Raw genomic sequence first — 21,754 nt, 5'->3', positions numbered from 1 at the left:
GCAACTGTCTCACACAACACAACACATTGCACACAACACACTTGTCAAAATAGCTGATATATTCTCACTTCCTTTCTCATTGGTTCCAGTTACCTACTTCACTCCACTCACCCTGATCACAGGTGGGTGTCCATTAACACTCATTCTTCTACATTTTACTAACAATCTTTCATTCTTATTTGTTTCTTGGGGATCCATAAAATGACCTTCACTGCACTCAAACACTGTCACTTTTCTTATTCTGTTCTTTCTTACCATAAACATCACTGACTTGGACTAAACTTTTCTTTCCACAACACAGCAAAACAAATCAGGTGGCTAAACTGACCCAACAGAAGCAGAAAGGTGCCGATAAAGAATGAGGCTCACAAACCACAGCCCAGTGTAGGTCAGCCAGCCACCACCAGTCACCCTTCACTCAGAACTGAGCCGAGTCACAGAACTGGCTAAAGCAGAGTGAATGTTGCACCTTCAACTAGGTCACGTCTTACACTACGCCCATTAAACACAGTTGCAAAACCACATCACCCTGCGCCTCTTGAAACATTCACAAGACCTCCCGAGAAGCAGTCATGGGGTTGCGGGGATGCACGCAGGTATCGTGACAACTCGGACCGTCCTTCCATACCCTTGCTAGAGCACATCCATAAAACAAACATTAACCAAACAGCATCACCCTGTACCCCTAAAACCACCCACAGGATCACACGGGAAGCAGTCATGAAGGTAAAGGAAGAGCTGTACGACGTTATCTAGTGGTAGGAAATGTAGATGGTTATAGTAAATTACCACATCGTTAAATTACACTCAGAAAACATACACTGACCAAACCTATCACCCATTACCTCTAAAACCACCCACCAGACCTCACGGGGAGCAGTCATGAGGGTGCAAGAAAAGCTATACCGAGTTACCTAGTGGTGGGAGGTGCAGGCAGGTATAGTGAAGTGCCCGCGCCGCCCTTCCATGCCACTCTCTGCGTAACCTTTGCTCAGGGTCAGGCTTAGTGAAGGTTCCCCGAGCGGCGGCATCTCGAGTGAAGGTACGGGCGGCGGGCAGCTCGTGTTTACTGTATAGCCCCTCCTCCCTCCTGGCCTCCTCCCCCTGCGGGCTTCACTCTTCTCACTTCTCCTTCCACTCTCACTCAATAGATGGCGGGACCTCTGCAGCCAGAGGTGTGTGTGTGTGTGTGTGTGTGTGTGTGTATATATATGTGTGTGTGTGTGTGTGTGTGTGTGTGTAAAAACCAACCATGATCTAGGTATTGCTTTTATAAGACTGAAGTTGAAAAAAAAAGCAGGAGAGAGAGAGAGAGAGAGAGAGAGAGAGAGAGAGAGAGAGAGAGAGAGAGAGAGAGAGAGAGAGAGAGAGAGAGAACCAAAACATAATGATAACAATAATAGAAAACTAAAAACAGGAGGAGGGAAAGGCCATTGAATAAAATAATGAAAAAAAAATATGACAATAGTATTTCCGTTGTGTACACAGCTGAAGACTTTAAAATGCAGCATCATACACACGTGACTCTTGTGGCTTTTGTTGGTCATTGTGCATTGTGCGAGTGTCTGTCTGCTTGTCTGTCAGTGTGTGTGTGTGTGTGTGTGTGTAGGAATGCCTTGTTAGGTGTTTCCTGCATACTTAATAATTTCTGGAGCTATTAGCAAAACTGAAATATGTAGCTTGAGAGTTTAAGAAGCAGAGGATTAATTAAAACTTAGGTATTTGCGTGTCTATGTCGTTACGCAAGCCAAATTCCAGACAGGCTTGGTCTATTGTTGAGCACCTATTGTTATTGGGATACAAGTCACTCAGCCAGTACAATCATTCTCAGCTTGGCTCCCTCCCTGTATAAAAGAAATCCGTTACACTGGCTGGTCTGTTCCTGCTTAGCTATCCATATACAAGTAGCTATGCATTGTGCTGAGAGTTAAGCCATGCAATCTCTCTCTCTCTCTCTCTCTCTCTCTCTCTCTCTCTCTCTCTCTCTCTCTCTCTCTCTCTCTCTCTGCATACCTGTTGATGTGTAACTTGTAGCTTTTTTTTTTTTTTCATGTTATTAAGCAAACGTTAATTGACAGGAAAGAATGAAGGGAAACATTTGCATTAAGATAAGTGGTCATTGAATTACACACACACACACACACACACACACACAGTGAGAGAGAGAGAGAGAGAGAGAGAGAGAGAGAGAGAGAGAGAGAGAGAGAGAGAGAGAGAGAGAGAGAGAGAGAGAGAGAGAATTATCTGACTACAAAGGACGTCACCTGTGGGTGGTCGGTTGAGAAGTAATCTTCGTCAAGGTCATGTGAGTGGAATGAATGCTAGTAACCGTAGTTTTTGCGGCCCTCGGAAGGATGGACCTGTTGCTATAGAATGATTGGTGGGGGAACCAGTCCTGTGGTGAGCACCCAATGAAAGCAGGTTTTCTGACCTGGCTACTTCGTTTGTTTCCGACCCAAGTGTGTTTTAAATATTTTCCGTGCTGGGAGATGGCTGGAAAAGAGGGGCGCATGGCAGATGCAGGTAGACAGTGCCAGCCCGCCCAGGTAATGTCTGTTGTGACTGTTCACCAAGCTGAAGTTCAAGGGTATCTATATCTGGCTCGTCTAAGGGGATCATGTTGCTTGACAGCCTTCTCAGTAATCAGGCTACACGAAATACCGGAAAAAGAGTGCTAATATAGGAAATGTTTGCTGTTTATATTTTTCTCCTTTCACTCGTTGTATGAGTAACTTAAAAAAAAAAGGGGGGGAAGCAGATAATACGAGTGAACAAAGTTGCAAAAATAATAAAGTATATATATATATATATAAATATATATATATATATATATATATATATATATATATATATATATATATATATATATATATATATATATATATATATATATATATATATATATATATATATATATGAGGATACTGGCCAGGAAAAAAAAAATCACTGAGTTGGGACCTATATTTATGTAGGAGGGTGTTGCGGTCCCCGAATAGGGCCCGAAGCGGTAGTAAAAAAAAAAAAAGAAAAAAAAAAAGAAAAAACGAAGGATAAGTGTCTTGAAACCTTGAAACTGACAATACTAGTTAACTCTTGCATTAGAGAGGTGGACAGAATAGGGGTGAGAGGAAGAATAAAGTCTCGTGCAACGAGGCCGCGGGAGGAGGGGAGGCATGCAGATAGCAAGATCATAAGAGAAGTTAGCATGAAAACAGAGATAAAAGATAGCAAGAGATGCAACATTGCGACGATGAGAAAGAGGCTGAAGACAATCAGTTAAAGAAGAGCAGTTGATGAAACGAAAATCTTATGATTCAACCCTGTCTAGAAGAGCGGTATGAGTGGAAACCCCCCAGACACGTGAAGCATACTCCATACATGGACGGATAAGGCCCTTGTACAGAGTTAGCAGCTGAATGGGGATGGGAGTGAGAAAAACTAGCGGAGAAGTCTCAGAACCCCTAAATTCATAGAAGCTGTTTTAGCTGGAGATCAAATGTAAAGATTCCAGTTTAGATTATGAGGAAAGGACAGACCGAGGATGTCGGTCTGTCATCCGAGGGTTCAGCTGTAGAGATATATGTGATAGCAGTGGTGCCATCTGGTTGAAATAAAGGAGGGAGAAAAAAAGAAGCAAAGTATATATATATATATATATATATATATATATATATATATATATATATATATATATATATATATATATATATATATATATATATATATATATATATATATATATATATATATCGATCGATCGATATATATATATATATATATATATATATATATATATATATATATATATATATATATATATATATATATATATATATATATATATATATATATATCGATCGATCGATAGATAGATAGATAGATAGATAGATAGGGTTTTTAACAAATGTTTCAGCGAAGGGTTCAGCTTTAGAGATATATGTGATAGCAGTGGTGCCATCTGGTTGAAATAAAGGAGGGAGAAAAAAGAAGCAAAGTATATATATATATATATATATATATATATATATATATATATATATATATATATATATATATATATATATATATATATATATATATATATATATATATATATATATATATATATATATATATATATATATATATATACTCGTATATATATATATATATATATATATATATATATATATATATATATATATATATATATATATATATATATATATATATATATATATATATATATATATATATACACTCTGCTTTTTTTTGCCTCCTTTATTTGACCAGATGGCACCACTGCAAAAAAAAAAAAAAATTAAAATAATTAATAAAAAAATGTTAAAAAAAATGTTAAAAAAAAAATTATTAAAGATAAAGCTCCATTATTTTCGAACAAGTGAGTCACTGCAGTTCCCGTTATAGCCTAATTCTTTGCTAATTTCTGCTAACAATTTATTATATTTACTGTTGGCGAGTTACTTGTGCTTGTTATTCCATAGCGGTGGTCTTTCGAAGGCTCTAGTGATCAGGGATTCCACATCTGCCAAGCGGTTTAGCGACAAGAACTGACCGGCAGGAAAACGGGCAGGTTGGCGGCCGCTGCAACTGTCAACACTCGCAAGTCCGTTTTTACTATGCGTGTGTTCATTGACTTTATTTATATGGCGGCGGGCTGGAACCTGTAGCGCGCCCGGAAACATGTTTTCACAGTTAGTGCGTTCAGGTGTTCAAGGTCGAAGAAACGGACGGCAGTTTGAAACCCTTCGGCATCTCCTATCAACGGCATCTCCTATCAGCTACCTTTAACAAGCTTAAGTATTTTCAAGTGCGTTTTCGTGGTTATAGAAACTATAGAGTTAACAAATATTTAGCATCATCGATGTGGAAAATAACAAATATTCGGCATCATAAATAAGGAAAACATCAATGAGAATCCGACTACGCACGTCTGTGGCTTTGAAAAAAGTCATTATGTAAGAGCAAAGCGTCTAAAAATCCAGTTCTCGGTAACCTGGGACCCGGCCCATCAAGGTGATTCTGGGAAAGGGGAGTTAGGTAAAAGACAGCAGGACCTTGACTGAGGCTTATGTAAGGTAGAGTTAAGCTCAGTATTTTGAGAGACAATATGAAATTGAAGAAATTAACGTGGTTTCTCAACTACAGACAACCACTTTTGTCCAGTAATGCAGTATATGTACTAAAAAGAAACAGTAAGTGCTCCGTTTTCCACTATAATCGTATCTCTGTAGAATTGCGCAGAAACTTTCGTTCAACTACAATCTGCGCATTTATGACCGCCTTGTGCAACAGACTAAATTTTATAACATGGCGTTCTCTCTCTCTCTCTCTCTCTCTCTCTCTCTCTCTCTCTCTCTCTCTCTCTCTCTCAGGGATGAATGAAGACTGGGTCACTATTAATAATTGCCCGAGACACACAAGGGGCTCTTTGTTCATGCCGGGTTGCCTGCCTTACTGAAGGAACTGCGTAAGTATCATTGTAGTGGTGGTGGTGATGGTGGTGATGGTGGTGGTGGTGGTGGATTACAGTACGTAGTAGTAGTGGTGGTGGTGGTGGTAGCAGTAGTAATATCAGTAGTAGTAGTAGTAGTAGTAGTAGTAGTAGTAGTAGTAGTAGTAGTAGTAGTAGTAGTAGTAGTAGTAGTAGTAGTAGCAGCAGTAGTAGTAGTAATCGTTGTTGTTTGTAAACGTAATTGTTGTAGTAAAAATGGTAGTTGTAGAAATAATAATAGTAGTAGTAGTAGTAGTAGTAGTAGCAGCAGCAGCAGTAGCAATCGTTGTTTGTAAACGTAGTTGTTGTAGAATAATAGTAGTAGTAGTAGTAGTAGTAGTAGTAGTAGTAGTAGTAGTAGTAGTAGTAGTAGTAGTAGTAGTAGTAGTAGTGCAGTAGTAGTAATAACAGGAGGAGGAGGGGATTGCAGCAGTAGTAGTAGTAGTAGTGGCCACTAATGCGCAACACGTATACATCTTATAAAAAAAAAAATTATAGGTCTGGTGTCTTGCTCGAATTTTAAATAAAAAGAATAACGTTCTTTTTACACCTGGTAAGTGGTGCTCACAGTTTTTTTTCTCTTTTTCTACTGAATACGGATGACCGAAAACCCTCGTCCTGCGCAGTTTTATGCGTTGCCAAAGGTAAAGACAGGAGAGCGGGGAATAGTGCATTACTGATTCATTCACCTCTTGAGCTAGAAGGGAGAAGATGAACAAGCGTAGTAGAAAGCGAGTAAGGGATGAATCGTGCATTTTTTTTTTCTATTTTCTTCCTTCGTCAGTTGTTTTTTGTCTTTTTTTTTTTTGCGCATCTACCAAGTAAACAAGTTCCAAACCGGTTCTTGTGTGTTCGTCATTGTACAGCAAAACACTTCAGTTTGGTAATGCTGTTTTGAAGAAACTAGTTAAAACAGAATCATTTCACATTTACGTATATTTACTACTACTACTACTACTACTACTACTACTAGTAGTAGTACTACTACTACTACTACTACTTCTTGAGAATTTTAATAAAAAACGAGATATTTTAAGTCTTTTAGTGTGAAGAACTTCGCAATTCTTATTCTTAAAAAAAGGCCTTGTTTTTCTTTAAATGGAACAATATTTGAATAATTTCGTAATAATTTTAAGTAAAGTTGACATTTCAAATTATAGTATGGTATTACTTTCATTCGGGTCCAAATTCATGAACCTAACAGAAGATTTCACATGTGCACTTTAATAAAATGATGTCGATTTTGTTAATATATATTGTGAAATACAGACTGACTAAATACTGCACTACTACTACTACTACTACTACTACTACTACTACTACTACTACTACTACTACTACTATTACTACTACTACTGCTACTACTACTACATCAACAACAACAAAAACTACTACTATACTATTGATCATTATCAATCCAGTTTACTGAATATATTATCTACTTGGAAGTAATGCACAGATAAAAAAATATACATTGAACAAGCTTTTCCTGTCTGTAGGAACTGTGTGTGTGTGTGTGTGTGTGTGTGTGTGTGTGTGTGTGTGTGTGTGTAGGCATCAGGATTAACAGCAAAAGGCTTTCATTTTGAAGGACAGATTGACATGTGTGCAGTCACGTTGTATTAATATTATTATTATTATTATTATCATTATTATTATTATTATTATAATAATTATTATTATTATTATTATTATTAGTAGTAGTAGTAGGAGTAGCAGTGGTATTAGTGTTATTATCATCATCATCAGCATCAGCATCATCATCATCTAGTAGTGGTGGTGGTGGTGGTAATAATAGTAGTAGCACTTGTAGCAGCGTAGCAAAAATAGCAACAGTAGCAGTAGCAGCAGAAATAGTAGTAATTAAAACAAATAATTGCACTTCAAGACGGGCACGTTCCTGAGTGGATTAAAGAGAGAGAGAGAGAGAGAGAGAGAGAGAGAGAGAGAGAGAGAGAGAGAGAGAGAGAGAGAGAGAGAGAGAGAGAGAGAGAGAGAGACTGGAGAGGAAGTTTTGACACCTCATTCATATTTGGTCTGGGTTATCGAGCATGGCGTGTTAGATGACGCTGCTATCTTTATCGGAGCATTAATGATGTGGAAACACGTGACGCAGATAAAGACGGACATTGAAATACACACACACACACACACACACACACACACACACACACACACACACACACTGACAAAGACGCAAACAGTCAAGCAGAAATGAAAGACTAAACAGACGAACGGTCGTTAAGATGGACGGTAGGATAGTGAGACAGATAAATCAAAACAACCGACAGACGAACAGAGACAGACGAACACACAAAGCCAGACAAAAGTAAAAAGATAAATAAATGAATAAATAAAATAAATAAATAGATAAATAAAAAACAGAGCGAGCAATCTTAGGGAGCAATTTTAGCATTACAAATTATGAAATCCAAATGACTGTTACGCACACACCCTCTACAACAACAAGGAGGCTTTCCGCAACCTCCGTAACTTCCCGCCGTGCCGCCATAAAACTTTCACACCCACCACCACCACCACCGCCACCACCACCACCACCACCACCTCTCGGGTCCTCTTGCTGAGGGTGACGTGTAGAATTTCGTTACCGTTACTCCCTGCCATGCCTAAGTACAACTTGGGGCCTCGTGTCAGGGGCTCAGTGGGTCACACCCGGGTTGTGCTGGAGTCCCAAAATGTTGAGGTAGTCTTGGGCTATTCACAGGTTTTGATTTCTGAAACTGTGTGTGTGTGTGTGTGTGTGTGTGTGTGTGTGTGAGGTTCGGGTGAAAGTGGTTGTATTAACACCAGAAAAAAAAAAATTAAACGTATTGCAACATTAATAGTATCTGCGATTGTTGTCGTGAGCTTATGTACAATAATCGCAATCATAACTAGCAGCAGCAGCAACAGCAGCCCTTCTGACAACAACCCTAAGTGTCTTGACACCCCACTCAACTTTTTCTTCATTAACTTCTGCAACATTCGCGGTCTACGATCTAATTTTCAATCTGTAGAACAACACCTCTCCTCTTCTAAACCTCATCTTCTTTTCCTCACTGAAACTCAGGTGTTTGAGGCAACTGACAGTAGCCCCTTTTCTGTTCCCTCCTACTTTCTCTATCCTCATTTTCAATCCAAAGCTGGATGTTGTGTTTATGTGCGCAACGACTTAACCTGCTCTCGTCCCTACGCTCTTGAATCTTCCGAGTTTTCCACCATCTGGCTACGACTACAGAATCACTCTCAAACTAAGTTTATCTGTGCTGTATACCTCTCACCTAACTCCTCTGACTAGAAGAAATTCTTTGAATATTTAGCTTTCAAAGTGGAGCACATTCGACTCTCTTCCATTTTTGCAAAGATCCAAGAATGGAATTCTTGGAGACTTCAATGTTCACCACCAGCTTTGGCTTTGCTCTCCCTTCACTGACCATCCTGGTGAACTAGCCTTTAACTTTGCTATCCTCCACGATCTAGAGCAATTGGTGCAACACCCTACTCGTATTCCTGACCGTCTTGGAGATACACCCAACATTCTTGACCTTTTCCTGACCTCTAATCCTGCTTATGCTGTCACTCTCTCTTCTCCGTTGGGCTCCTCCGATCACAATCTCATATCTGTATCTTGTCCTATCGCTCCAATCCCTCCTCAGGATCCCTCTAAGCGAAGGTGCCTCTGGCGTTTTGCCTCTGCTAGTTGGGGGGGGCGACCTGAGGAGGTATTTTGCTGATTTTCTTTGGAATGACTACTGCTTCAGCGTCAGAGACCCGTCTATGTGTGCCGAGCGCATAACAGAAGTGATAGTGTCTGACATGGAGGCGTACATTCCTCAGTCTTTTTCCCGACCTAAACCTTCCAAACCTTGGTTTAATACAATTTGTTCTCGTGCTATACATGATAGAGAGGTGGCCCACAAAAGGTACTGAAGCCTTCCATCACCAGAATCTCATGCACTTTATATTTCTGCCCGGAACCATGCCATGTCTGTTCTCCAACTAGCCAAAAACTCCTTCATTAACAAAAATTGTCAAAATCTTTCAAGATCTAACTCCCCTCGTGACTTCTGGCATCTAGCCAAAAATATTTCCAATAACTTAAAACTCTACCTTGGATGATTCAGGGCTTGTTCCTCCCTCTCCTTTACCCTTTGACTACTTAATGCTACCTATTAAAATTCTTTGCAATGATGTTTTCCATGCCCTCGCTGGCTTAAACCCTCGCAAGGCTTATTGACGTGATGGGGTCCCTCCTATTGTTCTCCGAAATTGTGCCTCCGTGCTTGCATCTTGCCTACTCAAACTCTTTCAGCTCTGTCTGTCAACATCTACCTTTCCTTCTTGCTGGAAGTTTGGGTACATTCAGCCTGTCCCTAAAAAGGGTGACCGTTCTAATCCCTCAAACTACCGTCCTATTGCTTTAATTTCCTGCCTATCTAAAGTTTTGAATCTATCCTCAACAGGAAGATTCTTAAACATCCATTACTTCACAGCCTTCTATCTGATCGCCAGTACGCGTTCTGTCAAGGCCGCTCTACTGGTGATCTTCTGGCTTTCCTTACTGAGTCTTGGTCATCCTCTTTTAGAGATATTGGTGAAACTTTTGCTGTTGCCTTGGATATATCAAAAGCTTTTGATAGAGTCTGGCACAAAGCTTTGATTTCCAAACTACCCTCTTACGGCTTCTATCCTTCTCTCTATAACTTCATCTCAAGTTTGCTCTTTGACAGTTCTATTGTTGCTGTGGTAGACGGTCACTGTTCTTCTCCTAAATCTATTAACAGTGGTGTTCCTCAGGGTTCTGTCCTGTCACCCACTCTCTTCTTATTATTCATCAATGACCTTCTAAACCAAACTTCTTGTCTTATCTACTCCTACGCTGATGATACCACCCTGCACTTTTCCATGTCTTTTCATAGACGTCCAACCCTTCAGGAAGTCAACATTTCACGCAGGGAAGTCACAGAACGCTTGACTTCTGATCTTTCTAAAATTTCTGATTGGGGCAGAGCAAACTTGGTATTGTTCAATGCCTCAAAAACTCAATTCCTCCATCTATCAACTCGAGACAACCTTCCAGACAACTATCCCCTCTTCTTCAGCGACACTTAACTATCCCCCTCTTCTACACTGGACATCCTCGGTCTGTCCTTTTCTTATAATCTGAACTGGAAACTTCACATCTCATCTCTAGCTGAAACAGCTTCTATGAAGTTAGTCGTTCTGAGACGTCTCCGCCAGTTTTTCTCACCCCCCCAGCTGCTAACTCTGCACATGGGACTTATTCGTCCATGTATGGAGTATGCTTCACATGTCTGGAGGGTTTCCACTCATACCGCTCTTCTAGACAGGGTGGAATCGAAAGGTTTTCGTCTCATCAACTTCTCTCCTCTGTATTTCTTCAGCCTCTTTCTCATCGCCGCAATGTTGCATCTCTAGCTGTCTTCTACCGCTATTTTCATGCTAACTGCTCTTCTGATCTTGCTAACTGCATGCCTCCCCTCCTCCCGCGGCCTCGCTGCACAAGACTAAATCTTTCTTTCTCTCACCCCTATTCTGTCCACCTCTCTAATGCAAGAGTTAAACAGTATTCTCAATCATTCATCCTTTTCTCTGGTAAGTTCTGGAACTCCTTGCCTACTTCTGTATTTCCACCTTCCTATGACTTGAATTTCCTTCAAGAGGAAGGTTTCAAGACACTTATTCTTCAATTTTTGACTACCGCTTTAGATCCTTTTCTGGGACTGGCATCTCAGTGGGCTTTTTTTTTTATTGGATTTTTGTTGACCTTGGCCAGTGTCCCTCCTACAAAAAAAAAAAAAACAGTAGCAGCAACAGTAGTAGTAGTAATAATATTAACATAACTAATAATAATAATAATAATAATAATAATAATAATAATAATAATAATAATAATAATGAACCAAAAAACAAAAACAAGAATAAAAAAGTAAGATCGAGAGTAAGTAAATGATAAGGAAGATGGATAACCGCACCAGCCAGGCGTCGAGGGGAGCCATCAAATGTTACACACACAAAATAACTTGCGCATGAAAACAGCAGGGTGAGTAATGCACACGGAAGTCTGGGTTTCATTATATGCTTTTTCTTTCACTCTCCTTCACCAACACCGCACCGCAACACCACCGCACCACAACAGACACGGCGGCAACACAGCTGCACAAACTCTCAGCAATTGGCAATGAGTTGTGAGATTTTATTCATCACTTTTCCTTGTTCGATAATTCCGATAAATGCAATTGTTACCTACCTAGTGGGGAAAAAAAAAAATCTGTTTATGATAATACCAAGACTTGTCCAACTTTCAACACGTCTGGCAGTAGCAATCATGTCTGGGAATGGGTGGATCTCCTGCGAGAGGGAACTTGAGGCTCTTAACCTTCCCCAACGTGGTTAACAGTATACTAACTCCCCCACGCTCCGCCACTCCTTGACAGGCGCAACTGGTACCATTTTCTTTCCGCCTGCGATCACGTCCGGACAGGTTGTGATTGGCATTCTGCCTTGGGACAGCAACACATCACTCATCATTATAAAAAAAACTGTTCCTCTTTCTCTCCCTCCTCTCTCCCACAAAGACTGCTGTTATACCGCGTCAAGTTTTGCTGGTTTAGAATTATTAGGTATTCTTTCTTTGATGACTCACCCATCCATCCACTTACTCACACACACATTAAAGAAAGGGTTTGTAATTTAATATTAACAAATACAGTACATTATCAGACTAACAGACTGTCTCACTCCACTCCACTCACTCGCACCTTCAAGCAACATATTAACCCGTACAATCAAACATTTTCGCTTCATCTTCCTCTTCCCATACCTTCCTCACCTCAGACAGACATAACCCAAATTCCACCTGTGTTATACCGGCAGGTAACACCCTCTCAGCACTCCTCTTTCAATAGAATCCACAGCGTGATTCCTGTTCTTACTTAAGTTGAGCGTTGCGATTTTGCGTCTGATAACTTTTTTTCTTCCTTGTGTTTCTTGTCAACGCTTTCAATTTGTTTCTCCATATGCTGCTTGTCAGCGTTTTCAAGGGGCAGTTTTCTTTTTCTAATTGTAGTTAAGGTACTCGTATCCCCGCCGGCTGCAACACACTCCCGGCTCCTCGTCCCCCCGCAGCACGCAGGCCTCCACAGCGCATGAGGAAAAACACCACACTCGCTTGTATGTAATTGTTATGATTATGGTTTTCCTTCCCGCTAGGACACGACACAGCGACAGACAGACACGAAAACACACTCACACACACACACAAGCGCGCACACACACACACACACACACACACACACACACACACACACACACACACACACAAACACACACACACAAAGATTATATATATATATATATATATATATATATATATATATATATATATATATATATATATATATATATATATATATATATATATATATATATATATATATATATATATATAGAGAGAGAGAGAGAGAGAGAGAGAGAGAGAGAGAGAGAGAGAGAGAGAGAGAGAGAGAGAGAGAGAGAGAGAGAGAGAGAGAGAGAGAGAGAGAGAGAGAGAGAGAGAGAGAGAGAGAGAGAGAGAGAGAGAGAGAATTTCGTGTTTACTTTTACTTAATTCAATAAAATATCAACGTGCTAAGATCTTATTGTCGTGTGTGTGTGTGTGTGTGTGTGTGTGTGTGTGTGTGTGTGTGTGTGTGTTGTACGAGCCATATGTAGAACAAAGCGTATATTTGGGCTCTGATCGTTATATATATATATATATATATATATATATATATATATATATATATATATATATATATATATATATAATATATATATATATATATATATATATATATATATATATATATATATATATATATATATATATATATATATATATATATATATATATATATATATATATATATATATAACCCACTTTGTACTTAGAAACTTTCACTCACATTTTTTTTTTCCCTAGATTTGGTATTCGGGCGAGCTGCGAGCAATGAGCCGAGTCACCCCTCCGCGGTGGCTGTCAGTACACACTTCCGCCAAAGTTACGACGCCACCAAACATGCACTATTACCTTGCCTCGCAAAACAACTACAATAACTGACTTCTTCCCTCCCAACATTATATATATATATATATATATATATATATATATATATATATATATATATATATATATATATATATATATATATATATATATATATATATATATATATATATATATATATATATATATATATATATATATATATATATATATATATATATATATATTCTTTTTTTATTATAATTCTGCTCCCCCATAACTACTATGTTAACGATGACTTCTACGCTCAACTTGTTTTTTACATTTATTTTTCTTCCTCATTACAATGCTATTTCTCAGAATAGCTATATTGACAATGATTTCTATGCTCTTAACTCTTTTTCCTACTTTTTTCTTTATTCCATTCTTGCTCTTCAAAAAGAAAAAAAAAAAAGACTATTAAACAATGATTTCTACGCTCTTATTTTTTTTATTTTTATTTTCCTAGTGCAACCCAGCTTCTCAAAAAAAAAGTACTATATTAACAGTGATTCCTACCCTCACTTTTTCTCCGCAACTTTTTTTTTTTTCTCTTGTAACCTTGATTGCCTGAATTACTCTATTAATAAGTATTCTCTGCGCTCTTTCTAATAGTTTTCTTATTTTTTCTATCAGACCTAATAACACACACACCCTTCACTCAAAATTTCAAAATTATCATGGCCTCGGAGTCTGCAACTGGGGAGGGGACCACAAATGTCCACAGGTCGGACAGCGCTTCTGACAACGACCCTAAGTGTCTTGAAACCCCCCTCAACTTTTTCTTCATTAACTTCTGCAACATTCGCGGTCTAAGATCTAATTTTCAGTCAGTAGAACACCACCTCTCCTCTTCTCAACCTCGTCTTCTTTCCCTCACTGAAACTCAGGTGTCTTAGGTAACTGACAGGAGCCCCTTTTCTGTTCCCTCTTACTTTCTCTATCCTCATTTTCAATCCAAAGCTGGATGTTGTGTTTATGTGCGCAACGACTTAATCTGCTTTCGTGCTCACGCTATTGAATCTTCCGAGTTTTCCACCATCTGGCTACGACTACATAATCACTCTCAAACTAAATTTATCTGTGCTGTATATCTCTCACCTAACTCCTCTGAGTATAAGAAATTCTTTGACTACTTAACTTCCAAAGTGGAGAACATTCTGACTCTCTTCCCTTTTGCAGAGATCTCCATTCTTAGAGACTTCAATGTTCACCACCAGCTTTGGCTTTCCTCTCCCTTCACTGACCATCCTGGGGAACTAGTCTTGAACTTTGCTATCCTCCACGATCTAGAGCAATTGGTGCAACACCCTACTCGTATTCCTGACCGTCTTGGAGATACGCCCAACATTCTTGACCTTTTCCTGACCTCTAATCCTTCTGCTTATGCTGTCACCCTCTATTCTCCATTGGGCTTCTCCGACCACAAATATAGCCAAAAATATCTCTAATAACTTTGCTTCTTCTTCTTTCCCTCCTTTATTTCAACCAGATGGCACTGCTATCACATCTATCTCTAAAGCTGAACTCTTCGCTCAAACCTTTGCTAAAAACGCTACCTTGGACAATTCAGGGCTTGTTCCTCCTTCTCCTCCACCCTCTAATTACTTCATGCTACATATTAAAATTCTTCGCAGTGATGTTTTCATCATTCTTATTATTCAATCCCCTCGCTGGCCTAAACCCTCGGAAGGCTTATGGACCTGATGGGGACCCTCCTATTGTTCTCCGAAATTGTGCCTCCGCGCTTGCACCTTGCCTAGTCAAACTCTTTCAGCTCTGTCTGTCAACATCTACCTTTCCTTCTTGCTGGAAGTTTGACTACATTCAGCCTGTCCCTAAAAAGGGTGACCGTTCTAATCCCTCAAACTACCGTCCTATTGCTTTAATTTCCTGCCTATCTAAAGTTTTGAATCTATCCTCAACAGGAAGATTCTTAAACATCTATCACTTCACAACCTTCTATCTGATCGCCAGTATGGGTTCCGTCAAGGCCGCTCTACTGGTGATCTTCTGGCTTTCCTTACCGGGTCTTGGTCATCCTCTTTTAGAGATAATGGTGAAACTTTTGCTGTTGCCTTGAATATATCAAAAGCTTTTGATAGAGTCTGGCACAAAGCTTTGATTTCCAAACTACCCTCCTACGGCTTCTATCCTTCTCTCTGTAACTTCATCTGAAGTTTCCTTTCTGACCGTTCTATTGCTGCTGTGGTAGACGGTCACTGTTTTCTTTCTGACCGTTCTATTGCTGCTGTGGTAGACGGTCACTGTTCTCCTAAGTCTATTAACAGTGGTGTTCCTCAGGGTTCTGTCCTGTCATCCACTCTTATTATTCATCAATGACCTTCAAAACCAAACTTCTTGTTGATCTTTCTAAAATTTCTGATTGGGGCAGAGCAAACTTGGTATTGTTCAATGCCTCAAAAATTCAATTCCTCCATCTATCAACTCGACACAACTTTCCAGACAACTATCCCCTCTTCTTCAGTGACACTTACCTGTCCCCCTCATTTACACTGAACATCCTCGGTCTGTCCTTTACTTATAATCTGAACTGGAAACTTCACATCTCATCTCTAGCTAAAACAACTTCTATGAAATTAGGCGTTCTGAGACGTCTCCGCCAGTTTTTCTCACCCTCCCATCTGCTAACTCTGTACAGGGGCCTTATTCGTCCATGCACGGAGTATGCTTCACATGTCTAAGGGGGTTCCACTCATACCGGTCTTCTAAACAGGGTGGAATCGAAAGGTTTTCGTCTCATCAACTCCTCTCCTCTAAGTGACTATCTTCAGCCTCTCTCTCATCGCCGCAATGTTGCATCTCTAGCTGTCTTCTACAGCTATTTTCATGCTAACTGCTCTTCAGATCTTGCTAACTACATGCCTCCCCTCCTCCCGCGGCCTCGCTGCACAAGACTCTCATCTTTCTCTGACCAGTATTCTGTCCACCTCTCTAATGCAAGAGTTAACCAGTATTCTCAATCATTCATCCCTTTCTCTGGTAAGCTCTGGAACTCCTTGCCTGCTTCTGTATTTCCACCTTCCTATGACTTGAATTCCTTCAAGAGGAAGATTTCAAGACAGTTATCCTTCAATTTTTTTATTACCGCTTTGGACCCTTTTCTGGGACTTGCATCTCAGTGGGCTTTTTTTTTTTTTTTTTTTTAAGTGGATTTTTGTTGCCCTCGGCCAGTGTCCCTCCTACTTAAAAAAAAAAAAAAGAATCCTTAAAACAACTACATTAACAATTTCTACACTCTTTATTTTCTTTCATCTATATTTGTTTATTTTTACCCCTTCCATTCACCTCTGAGAGAATAATTCTGGTGTTGCCTCCTCCGCTCCACTGCTCCTCTCTCTTATTCTTTATTGCAACGTCCGTTGTGTCTTGTAAACGGAAAGACGATCATAAAGTCCCTGTGAGTTACGGTGATCATGCTTAAGGAAATAACCGAGAGCAAAAAATTATATCATTAAGTGTTCGCGAGTCATGTGAAGAGACTATAAAAAACTTCTGAGTTTTATATATTAAAATAAGGGGAAAATAATAGCAGGATCTCCTGTCAATTTGCCGACTTCAGCGCCCGTAAATTCTACGCGGAATCAATTTACAATGAAGAGAGAGAGAGAGAGAGAGAGAGAGAGAGAGAGAGAGAGAGAGAGAGAGAGAGAGAGAGAGAGAGAGAGAGAGAGAAACAAGTCTCCTTAGTTCCTATTCCCGTGAGAAAAATCAATAAAGACGAAGATTAAAAAAAAGATCCAGAAAAAAAAGAACGTAAATTTCAATAAGATTTATTACTTTATCTTCCTGACTGTATTTCAACTTTACATAGATTTTTTTTCTTTTTTTGAGTTGAGAGCTCAATCCATAACTCATCTTAAAATAGTTTCTCCTTCCCCTCTCTATAAATACCAAACATGAAATTATCGTATATATATATATATATATATATATATATATATATATATATATATATATATATATATATATATATATATATATATATATATATATATATATATATATATATATATATATATATATATATATATATATATATATATATATATATATATATATATATATATATATATATATATATATATATATATATATTTACTAGTGCCAACAACATTCTTACGTCTTGCTTCCAAAGATCGTCAGTTGCTTCCCTGAGATACACCGCAACTCGCCTTATTTGCGCACATGTCCGTAATTTTTTCCTCGTCTAATGCATGAAATGTGTTTTGCATTTAACCCGCAGACCTGCTCCGATCCTTCAACTTTCTATCTGTGAGTCAGTTCATCTTCACTGAGAGAGAGAGAGAGAGAGAGAGAGAGAGAGAGAGAGAGAGAGAGAGAGAGAGAGAGAGAGAGAGAGAGATTGATGATTGACCCTTTCCCCCCCCTCTCTCTCTCTCTCTCTCTCTCTCTCTCTCTCTCTCTCTCTCTCTCTCTCTCTCTCTCTCTCTCCAAAATTACAGGCAGAAACAGGTTCCCCCTTTCCTCCTCTCATCCCGCGTAGAGCACACCATCTGTATCACACTACCGAAACTTAGCACACACCGCCAGAATCATAAATAACCACCATCACCACCACCGCCATCACTCCATTACTGCTCCCGTCTCGCAACACTCGCACTAAAAAACCACGAAGCCGTTATCTTTCTTTCCACACCTTTAACTACAAAACATCGAGCTCCAACGCCAGACCGCGATCTTCCAAATATGAGTACCTGTCAAACATCACTTTCTTTTCCTTCTTTTCCTTCTTTTCATTTTCCTCCTCCTGCTCATCATCACTTCACAAACTGCCTCGTGTATATACAACTCTGCCACTATAACAGAATGGTTTACATTGGTCCTGTTATTTTTATTGTTTACGCATTTCTCTCAGCCATTAGAGAGGTAGAAAGCAGAAAAACAACATCAATTACCTTGTCCATCTGCTTTTACGACTTGAACTAGGCCCCTGGTGTTTTTGTATTTTCCGCTTCAATTTCCTATATTAATTTATTGCTTGCGTTGTTCCTCTTCTCCCTCCTCCTTGTCTTCTGTTATGATTCATGAGACTTAATCACACTTTTTCCATTAGCAATCATATCATCCGTCCTCCAAATGTCATCCTTATATTCTTGATTATTAAATTCATCTAAAGTTGAGGTGGAGTTTGTGATAAGACACTGCCCCGTGATATTTTTTTTTTTCTTTGTCTCTATTCTTTTGTTTTTTATCAGTCAGCGGACGTTACGAGGCACGTGTAATTACTGCGTGTGGGTTGAAGCTGGTGGGCGTGGCGGGCTGCAGCACTGGATTGCTTCCTCGCTTGCTTGCTTGTGCTGTCTTGGTTGTTCTGTCTATTTTTGTCTTGCTTGTTCTGTTTTTTTTTTCTTTTTTTTATTGCTCTGCCCTTTTATTGTCTTGTTCCGTTTTTGTCAAGCTTGTTCTACTTCTTGTCCTGTTCCGACCATCCCTTGTCTTACTCTGCCCATTTCCTGTCTTGTTCTGTCTGTTTTTGTCTTGCTTGTTCTGTCAACTTCTTGTCTTGTTCTGCTTATTTTTGTTTTGTTCTATTTTTGTGTTGTCCTGTCTATTTTTGTGTTCATTTCTTGTTTTATTATGTCCGTTGCTCTGTCCGTTGTTCTGTCCTTTTCGTGTCTTGTTCTGTCAATTTCGTGTCTTGGTTGTTTCTTGTCTTGTTCTGTCCATTTCTTGTCTTGTTCTGTCCGTTTTTTGTCTTGTTCTGTCCGTTTTTTGTCTTGTTCTGTCCGTTTTTTGTCTTGTTCTGTCCATTTTTTGTCTTGTTCTGTCCATTTTTTGTCTTGTTCTGTCCATTTTCTCTTGTTCTGTCCATTTCTTGTCTTGTTATGGCCATTTCATGTCTTGTTCTGTCCGTTTCTTGTCTTGTTCTGTGTCTTTCTTTTTTGTCTTGCTTGTTCTATTTTTTTTGTGGGTCTTTTCGTTTGTCTTTTTTTTATTTTTTTTTATTTTGGCTCTCTCTTTATCCATCCTTTTTACTCGTATCTGTCTATCATCACCCTCAATCATTTTCTTTCCTAAGCGTGTCTTTTCTTCATTTCTTCTTCTCTCCTCTTCATGTTTCCTCCCCAGATATTAATTTTCTTCGCCCCCTCCCCCTTTCTTCCTACTTTACTTCTTTTCCTCCATCTTATCATTCACTTCCCCTTCCTGTCTTTCTCTTCCTCGTACGATGGTTCATCCTTCCCATGTCTCTCTGTTTCTACCCCATCATCTTATACCTCCTCCCGCTCAAGCTTTTTTTTTCTCTCTATCTCTCCTGTCACCCCCTTCCTTCTCTCTCTCCCCGATCCGTCACGTGTGTTTTCCCTCTACGATGAATAAAAAGTGCAATGTGGCACGGTTACGGATGAGTCGCGGTTTTGAGAGAGAGAGAGAGAGAGAGAGAGAGAGAGAGAGAGAGAGAGAGAGAGAGAGAGAGAGAGAGAGAGAGAGAGAGAGAGAGAGAGATTGTATGGGTCATGAAATCTTAAGAATAATCCAAAACGAGTTTATCTGTACCTCACAAAAGACTACATAGTGTATTATTGCTGGCATTAGCATTTTAATTATATTAGACAGGCGGAAGTGATCGAAGGCGAATGGAAAATCAGAATACGTATCAGCAGATACAGCGGCTCGTTTCACAAGTACGAAGATAAACAGACGTCTGTGATAAGAGAGCAACGGGGGGGGGGCGTGTTGCAAAGGGAACTATCTCGCACGTCTTCCTGTGTCAAGACAATCTGTATCGGTCATGTTCAAGTCACTCCTCCAACTGAGCAACTTACGAGTATACCTCTCTTCTCCTTCATCTCTTCAGCCATCACCACCGTCTCCTTTTCCATCTCCTATTGTTCTTTCTTCTTTCTTCGTGTCCCTCTTCCTCTCCTTTCTTTACACTGTCTGTTCTTGTTTTTATCTACATTTTTCTATTTATTCTTCCTCTGATCCTTTGTGTTCTTCCATCTCTCCTCCCCCTCTTTTCCCCCTCCCTCCTCCTCATCCTCCTCCTTCAGACAGCCTGTTATCACAATCTCCCATCTGCATACCGTAAAGCCTTAACAGACAGCGATATTATTATTTTTTTTTTTTTACATATATATAAGTTAACATATCTATTGGGCGACAATAAATCTAATGATTAACGCTACTACACTATGCTCGACGATCTTGTTCTTGACCAGTGCACTTATTAAATGAGAAAAAAAATCTGCAAAAACTAGAACAAATTTCCATCCCTTCATATCATCATAAAACGGGAAGCTGTTTACGATAAGATAATTTGGACTTCAATTTATCTTCATCACCAAATCACTGCTTATCATCCGCCTGTTAACCCGCCAGGCGACTCTTCACATTTATCACGCCGCGCTGCTCCCGAGTCACTTGAGTAAACGAGTAAAGGCGCAGGTTAATGAAATTAATTGGAGCGCTCAGGAGAAAAAACAAGCCCATACCAGTCTGCCGTGCATTTCCTTTACTGCTGTCTGAACGAGAGAAAGTTGTGTTCATTTCTATCAAAACTTTCGTCGATGCACTTCAGCTTATTTATTAGTTCATGAATGCAGGAATATATACGACTTCGATTTCAATGCTTCACACTGCTAGACAATGCTTCACACTGCTATACAATGCTTCACACTGCTAGACAATGCTTCACACTGCAAGACAATGCTTCACGCACCTGCACAACGCTTCACACTGCTAGACAATGTTTCACGCATCTGCACAACGCTTCACGCTGCTACACAAAGCTTCACGATGCTGCACAATGCTTCACGCTGCAATACAAACCTTCACACTAGATATCAAACACAATGCACAATGCTTCACGCAGGAGCACAGTGCTTCACGCTGCAATACAAAGCTTCACACTGCTGCACAGTGCTTCACGCAGCTATATAATGCTTCACGCTGCTACACAATGCTTCACGCTGCTACACAATTCTTCACGCTGCAATACAAAGCTTTACACTGCTATACAATGCTTCACGCAGCTGCACAATGCTTCACGCTGCTACACAATGCTTCACACTGCTACACAATGCTTCACGCAGCTCCACAATGCTTCACGCAGCTGCACAATGCTTCACACTGCTACACAATGCTTCACGCAGCTCCACAATGCTTCACGCAGCTGCACAATGCTT

At 39.5% G+C, this 21,754-nt stretch overlaps 1 protein-coding gene across 2 annotated transcripts in view; it reads right to left on the bottom strand.

Moving 5' to 3' along the window:
• LOC135103675 (uncharacterized) overlaps positions 1–21,754 on the bottom strand; it is a 55,548-nt gene that overhangs the window by 26,677 nt on the left and 7,117 nt on the right. Inside the window, exon 1 of one of the 2 annotated variants that reach the window (XM_064010243.1) lies at positions 915–1,125. The exons of the other annotated variant lie outside the window; for it this stretch is intronic. The gene's annotated coding sequence lies outside the window, so the exon portion shown is untranslated. Of the gene's footprint in view, positions 1–914; positions 1,126–21,754 lie in introns of those variants that run through there. 2 annotated transcript variants of the gene reach the window in all.

This window comes from Scylla paramamosain, chromosome 9, assembly GCF_035594125.1.
Source record: "Scylla paramamosain isolate STU-SP2022 chromosome 9, ASM3559412v1, whole genome shotgun sequence".
In the NCBI taxonomy this organism is placed as follows: domain Eukaryota; kingdom Metazoa; phylum Arthropoda; class Malacostraca; order Decapoda; family Portunidae; genus Scylla; species Scylla paramamosain.
This window is presented reverse-complemented; position numbering and strand designations above follow the sequence as displayed.